The sequence below is a fragment of the Podarcis erhardii genome (assembly GCF_964252035.2).
Source record: "Podarcis erhardii genome assembly, chromosome: 9".
NCBI classification, from domain to species: Eukaryota; Metazoa; Chordata; class Lepidosauria; order Squamata; family Lacertidae; genus Podarcis; species Podarcis erhardii.
Window position 1 is genome coordinate 51279453 of NC_138512.1, and position 7550 is coordinate 51287002.

Consider the following 7550-nt stretch of genomic DNA (forward strand, 5'->3'; position numbering starts at 1 on the left):
AGAGCATGAACTGACAGAATGTTCAAATGCCATTGCACAACTTTAAAGTCCTCCCAATGTTGTAGTGTATCTTCACCTCCTAGAAGAAGAAGAGTTTGGATTTGATATCCCGCTTTATCACTACCCTAAGGAGTCTCAAAGCGGCCAACAATCTCCTTTCCCTTCCTCCCCCCACAACAAACATTCTGTGAGGTGAGTGAGGCTGAGAGACTTCAAAGCATTGTGACTAGCCCAAGGTCACCCAGCAACTGCATGTGGAGGAGCAGGGACGCAAACCCAGTTCACCAGATTACGAGTCCACTGCTTTTAACCACTACACCACACTGGCTCTCCTAAACGAAGCTGAGGGTTCCTGTCACAAAGTGAACCACAAAATGGAACAAGTGAGCAGGGATGGTCTGCTCATGAGGTGGGCTGAAGAAGTCCAAGAGACGGTACCTCCAGGGGCTCCCCACCTGCACCACTGCCAGTGGAGAAGCAGCATTGGCAGTGCCAGTGGTTTCTGGTGAGATCTCATGAGATCTCGTGCGCTCCATGCGATCTCCATGAAATCTTGCCAGAACCTGTGATTGCCACTTCATGGGCACCACCACACAAGAGAGGCTTCAGGGTTGGTGACACCTTCTAGTTTATGCCCCTACAACAGAGCAACAAAATCATCTGCTGCCCTATGCTCAGTTGTGACCTCTACAGTTAACACAGAGTGACATCACCATCTGTACTAGCTAGTCAACACAACTAGGTTATATGCAAAGGTGCCCCAATGAGTCTCCCTCCCCCAAAAGTCTCAAGCTGGAACATCTTCTGAAAGCCTTGGCATCATTTTGTGTTTTATCTATTGTTTCAAATCCTAAATATTTTGGATAAAGCATCCTACATTTTAAAAAGCCCTACTGGTCCACTGAAGCTGAGCTATAAAAAAATATAGCCATATTTTAAAGTCCTTCATATCTGAGAATGGAGAGAGAGAAAATGATCTGCGTTATTACACATCGATTTCAATGATATTTTCCATCATCAAAAACTGTATTTCTTGAAAGAAAACAATCATGAAGGGCAAAAAGCAGGTAGATGACACAACACTAAGAGATCACCACAGCAACCCCTTTCTGTGGTGTGGGGTCCTAAGGAAATAGGGAAAGCCACATACACCAGCACCTTGTGATATGAAAGCTAGGAGCTAAATGGCACCTTAAACTTAGGTTATGGGCGTCGCAATGGAGTGTAGGCGCACTTTTTTTAATAACAAGAATACAAAGCTGAAAATGAATGAACTTACATTCATTTTTCACTTGGCCTAGTCCTCATCTTAAGACTCCAAAAAACAAAGCCATACTTCCCTTGCCCACCCCCACCCCCAATTTTTTTTTGAGGGTCCCTTCTCCAGTCTTCAGAGAGTGGCTGGAAGTGGAGAGACAGAAAAGGTCCTCCTTTTCTTTCAGCAGTGGCAGTTTTAATCTGAAATCTTAGGTTCAGTACTGCGTCCAGAGCTCAGAAACTGCTCACATTAATGAAATTCCCTGTCACAAAATGCACCTAGAACAATAGGAGTGTTGAATGCTGGCATGTGGTGTTGGTATTTCAAGGTTCCAGAGCTCATTCAGATGGCAATCCTAAATACATTTACTAGAGAATAAACTCCATGAAAAATGGTGGGAATTACCTCTGAGGTAATTAATAGGTTTTGCTATTAATGTGGCTCTAAACCCTTCCAGAATTTCCATCACGTGCCTCTTAGGCTACCACAGTTGAACAGTCAGCAGTAAATGGAAGAATGATGATACAAATAGACAAGCCGTCATCCAAATTCCAAGGACTTGACATCTTTCCACAGGGCCTGCAAGACAGAGCTGTTCCACCAGGCCTTTGGTCAGGGCACCGCCTAACTCCCTCCTTTGGCAATCTTCACAGAACTTTAGCCTAATGGTTGCCATCAATTTGAGTTGAATTAATTTTAATGAAATTATTTTAGAATGTTGTATTATTTTATTGTTGTTAGCCGCCCTGAGCCCGGCTTCAGCTGGGGAGGGCAGGATATAAATAAAATTTATCATTTATTATTATTATTATTATTATTATTATTATTATTATTATTAAGGGGCAGTTCAAGCATTAATTCTATGTGGTACCATCCTATGATGCTAGTGATGGTAACACTGGTGCAGCCAATGCAGCGTCTTCCAGATTTTGTTAGACTGCTACTCTCATCATCCCTGACCATTAGCCATGCTGGCAGTGGCTGATAGGAGTTGCACTCCAACAACATCTGGAGGGTGCCATGTCAGTTCCCCCTGGTGTAGTGGTTAGAGTGCTGGTTTGAGGCGGGCGAGATACAAGTTCAAATCCCTTCACTGACTGGGGGACCATGGGCCAGTCACCATCTCTCAATCTAAGGTACATCACAGTATTGCTGGAAGGATCAAATGAGAGGACTATATTGGCCATTCTGATGTCCTTGGGGGAATGGTGAGAGGAAAAACTTATGACACATCTCTCTAACGTGTATGCTTTTCATGATAAGTGGAATCATGACACAGGATACTTCTAGACCAGCAATTTGCCATGTGAAGTCTGAAACAGCCCAGGAAAGGACTTATTCAGATCTTGGAGCGTTTGAACAAACTCTTAATAATTTGGATGACCAATTGGCATACATGAGCTGAGCAATTTCTGAAAAAAGAACAACTCCATCCATAATGCTTATTCCCCTTCTGTTTTAAGGGTTCAAAACTAGCAACTAAAATTTTACCCCAACTTCTGTTGGGAAAAAAGTTGGGTTAAGATTTGATTTGCTGGTGTGAAATTGGGTCTGCCAAATTATGACAGGTAAGAGTCCATCATGCACATACATCATCTTCATTTATTACGTATACATCATATTGAGGCACATGACTCATACTGAAAATGGGAATTCACCCTTTCACTCTTTTTCCCTGCCCAATATGCGTATGGGACATATTTTAACATGAATCCATGCTCCTACGCACAAACTCTCTCACCTATATGCATCAAGCCAGTGGAAAAGAAAAAGGGGTTACTCATTAATCCATGAAATAAAGCTTTCCAAAGTGAAATGTGTGGTTTTTCTTATCTCGCCAGAAAGTCTTAATAAATAGGTAGGTATAACGTACCTGAGAACAGCTAAATTAACCTAACTCTTCAGAGAGCACTTATTCTCCTTATGATTTAAAATTAAATTCCTGCAGATATGTCAAGGGTGCTCATTTACTGTCTGCTCTGTGCCTTTTCTACCAGTCTAATTCAGGCTGCTACAGTCAAGAGACCCACTACGGCCTTTAATGAACTCATTGAGAACTTAAAATACTTGCAGCGTAGGATACAAAATGTAAGTATGGTTTCAATAGCAATGCAAGTGAAATGTAAATTTTCTATTTATTGGGGGGGGGGGGGAATTAACAAGGTTTTAAATGAAAGTATGAAATATAAAATGTACTTGTTTTTATATTTATCTAGGATACTGTTGAACTACATTCACCAAGAAATATCCTGGTAAGACTGACTCAACATTTGCTTTCTGTTGTTAAACATTCTAGATTTGTTTTCAAATTGTAGCTGTTGATGCCATATGTATTGCATAGTGCCGAATCCCTATATCATGGGTACTGGTCATCCATTGTTGGGTTGCTCTTGTGCAAGTGAAATAGCCCTGGTAGAAGCTGCTATCAAGGAAGCAGTGATTTAGGATTAACCAGATCTCAGGAGAAAAAAGCACTCATCGCTTTGCAGGATTAGTTTCTTATTTTGTTCTAATTAAGTAATAAATATACGTTGGTCAAAGGCTAGAACATACAGCTCTTTCAATTCAAACGGATTACTGATTTGTTAACAGGGTGTGTGGTAGAAAGGACTGATGCCATTTTAGTCCCAAACAAAGGCAGCTGATTATACCTTTTATTGCACCAGCTCTGCAGGCAGAGCAGCAAGTGTTTTGTAATGGCAGGTCAAAAGTTTGTTGTTTATTACACTTGTACAGCACTCTTCTTTCAGAAGCTCAAAGCCTATTAGGCGAGGCTTCCACGGTGTCCTTGCTTAAAACTGGGTCATAATATCCACTTAGCTTGAAAGAAGAAGATTGTTTTTACTCAGCAAGGGATCTTGGAGTTAAATGTGCGTAAATACAATTGTTTCCTGCAAATAGTTAGAAGGGCAAATAACATTGCTCCATGAACTAGTTGCATTACACTTGACATCAGTATGCATTATAAAAAAGGTATATATTTCTGAAAGCTGAAGTATGAAAATTGAGCACTCTTGTTTGCCTTCACTTAAAAAATAAATAAATCAGACCAAATAGAAATTGCTTCAATTACAGAACAACAATATAACTGAAAACTTACATTTTAAAAGGAACAGAAAAAACTCACCCAACTTCCTTCTGCTTACTACAGTATATTCTGTTACGCTTCAGAATGCTATTCTGTTTTTGCTCATAACTTGAGCAAGGAAGGTCTTCCACTTCTTTGCTACATTTGTTAACTGTAAGATATGATTATAGTTCCCATCAAATTAGCATTCTTTAAATAGCTCAGTATGTGTTAAAACAAACAGAACTAGTTTCCCTCTGAGAAAAACCTGCCAGGATCCTAGAAGCAATGTATCTACAGTTAGTGACTAACTGCTTAATCATAACTTTTCAAGCAATACAGTCTGCTAGGCTCAGGAAGTTAGCGGTTTCACACACACAACAGTCTTTTAATGCCCTTACCTACCATTCTGTACTAGTAGTTTTCTGGGCATAGCGGTCTTAGTTTACTGTGTAGTACTATAATTGAAAACTGCAGAGGGAGAAAAGGTCCCATTGTTGTAAATTTGGGAAGCTCAAGGCAGATTCCAAGCTTGAGTAAGCAGTGTTTGGGGAGCAAGAGTGGGAGATGGCTATTGCTTTCACACCTGACTTGCAGGTTTCCTGAAGGTAATGGGTTGGCTGCTGTTGGAAACTGGACTGGTTTTGCACTGTATGTGTGAAGGGCACATGCAAAACTGAAATGGGAAAAATGCCAGTTGTACTTGCAAAGCTGTCAGAATGGCAACATGAAGTGGTAAAATGAGTACAGACCTAAAACACTTCATGTGGGAAGACAAATTTGACTGTTCAAATATGACCAGAAGTCTAAGAATATCTTGCATCAATATAACGATATATATGTTTTTCCTTCCAGGGCACTTGCCTCCTCCCTGCCTTAGACTGCTTCAAAAATGAAACCATATTATTAAGGCCACTACAGGATCGCAAAACAGGTGTGATCCTCACTCGCATCAAATATTTCCGTCCTCCTCCTATTCCCGGTGCATCTGACTCGGTATGGCTAATGATAACATGTTATTTTATAGTAAATGGACTGACCCAATAATTTGTCTGATGTTTTGGTATGTTTCATTAGGTTCTGCAACAATAAAGGGTGCTAGCAGGTTTACCAGACATAAAGATTTGTGCCTGTATCATTCAAGATTAACTTTATAAATAATTACGTTTCACATGTCTATCTCAACAGATGGGCAGTGGATTAATGTGCTTAGAAAGCTCAATGGAAGCTGATACAATAGGAGTCAACACATAAACTATATAGCATCACAGCTCGAATCATCACATGGCACTGTGAATAAGCCATTAGACAACTTCTTATGATTATATAGGACACTTTATTTCCAACTTCTATTCTCCTTGCTGTGTCCTCAGGGACAATAGAATTAAGAGCAGAATTGCTTTTAGAAGCTAGGTATGTAGCACCCCCAGCTGAGAAGTAAAACTTGGATAAACAGTGAGTGAATTAAACTATGGTGTAACATGATCAGGAGTAAGAATATAAGCTTCAAGTTCCTGTTTCAAGTAGCAGCTCAGTTATTATGACAAACATTGGCCAGACCTACACACTCTTGTTGGCTTTTGGAGAAATCACTCTCCTTTTCTAGCGGTATTCTCTTGTGCAGTGTTGAATTCTGGTCTTCCATAATGACTTCTGTGGTGGCATGAGGGGCTACAGTGGGGCTACAGCTCCCTATGATCCTGGTCAGCATGGCCTTAAACATGTCACTATCTCCAAATCTTAAGCAAATGGATGATACTAACCTACTTAGGAAAATTCTTGTAAGGATTCCTTTTGGTTCTTAAATGGCAAAACGATATTCTGATGTGGTAAGACTGCAAGTTACAATTCCCTGAAATTCATGGGAAATGTATGCTGGGGTTGAAGTCACACTTTGTCACTTTGGCAACCTTCTGCCAAAAACTCATTGCTTATGTAGGATTGTCCGAATAAACTGGAATAATCAGTGTGAAGACTGGGCTGGCTTTTCTGCCACCCAGTTTTGCATTCAGACCTATAGGATTATATACCATAGAGTTTCAATGACAGAAAGTTAGAATTTTGAGATGCTGTGTTGGACCTGTGAGACCTCAAGTCATACCCCTGTTCTTAAGGAGAAGGCCGAACCCAGAGATTCCTGCTTCATTTTACCATTTGAAAATGGCTCCAGGTGATGAGGCTAAAATACCACATCTTAAAGAAAGTGTTTGTGTTCAGCCCTGGGATATATGAAATAAAAGATGATCACCAACAGGTTTTCTAGAGACTAAGCATTGCGACCAAGGGTATCAGGTGGCACAAACATTACAAAAGTGAATAGATAACACTTAAGATAGGGGACAGCACCTTCTTACTTTCTCACCTTTGTTTCTTTTCAAAAAAATGGAGACAGCTAATTAATTTTATTGTGTACATGCTTTAAAACACATGAAAAATAATTAAGACTTTTTCTTCATCTGACAGACGTGCCTTTCATGTACCAGATATAAGAAGCAGAGCCTAAGAACATTTCTGGATGACTTTATAGCACTGCTACAGCAGGTAATAAAAGTGTAATCACAATCATCATTATCTTGTTTTCGGCATTTGCTTTTTCAACTTGTCTACTAGTGTTTAACATTTTTGTAATGTCTATTTTTACAGATGTATCAGCTTCACATGGAAAACCAAAATCAATAGGTCACCTGCTGTTTCAACACCCGCTATGTCAGTAATATAAATGTAAATATTGTCTGCCAGCCACATTCTTCTTTTGGGTGGGTGGGTGGGGTATATTGAACTATTCAGTGTGGGCATGTGGGTTCACTTGGACATTTCCAAAATGCCAGCAAAAAGAAAAGAAAACAAAAAGTATACTCTAAAAAACCCCAATTAATTAATTCATACAGTGGAAGCTTGGGTTGTGAACGTGATCCGTGCGGGATGCACGTTCGCAACCCACAGCGTTCGCAACCCACAGTGGTGTGTCTGCACATGCGTGGGTTGCAATTCAGCACTTCTGCGCATGAGCAAAGCACAATTTAGCGCTTCTGCGCATGCACAACCACCGAAACCTGGAAGTAACCCGTTCCGGTACTTCCGGGTTTCGGCGGGTCCATAACCCAAAAAAATGCAACCTGAAGTGCCTGTAACCCGAGGTATGACTGTAATTCTATGAAGTAAGATGTAATACACCATTTTAAAAGGGGACTGTTTCAGTACTGTGACCAATAAGCTACCTCCAGG

General features: G+C 40.4%; 1 long non-coding RNA gene across 1 annotated transcript; it reads left to right on the forward strand.

Moving 5' to 3' along the window:
• The first annotated feature begins 778 nt into the window (after nucleotides 1-778).
• Nucleotides 779-7058, forward strand: LOC309349783. The gene is made up of 6 exons (XR_014160186.1): nucleotides 779-1067; nucleotides 3256-3346; nucleotides 3475-3510; nucleotides 5181-5321; nucleotides 6789-6866; nucleotides 6969-7058. It is a non-coding gene; the product is annotated as an uncharacterized lncRNA (long non-coding RNA).
• The last annotated feature ends 492 nt before the right edge of the window (nucleotides 7059-7550 follow it).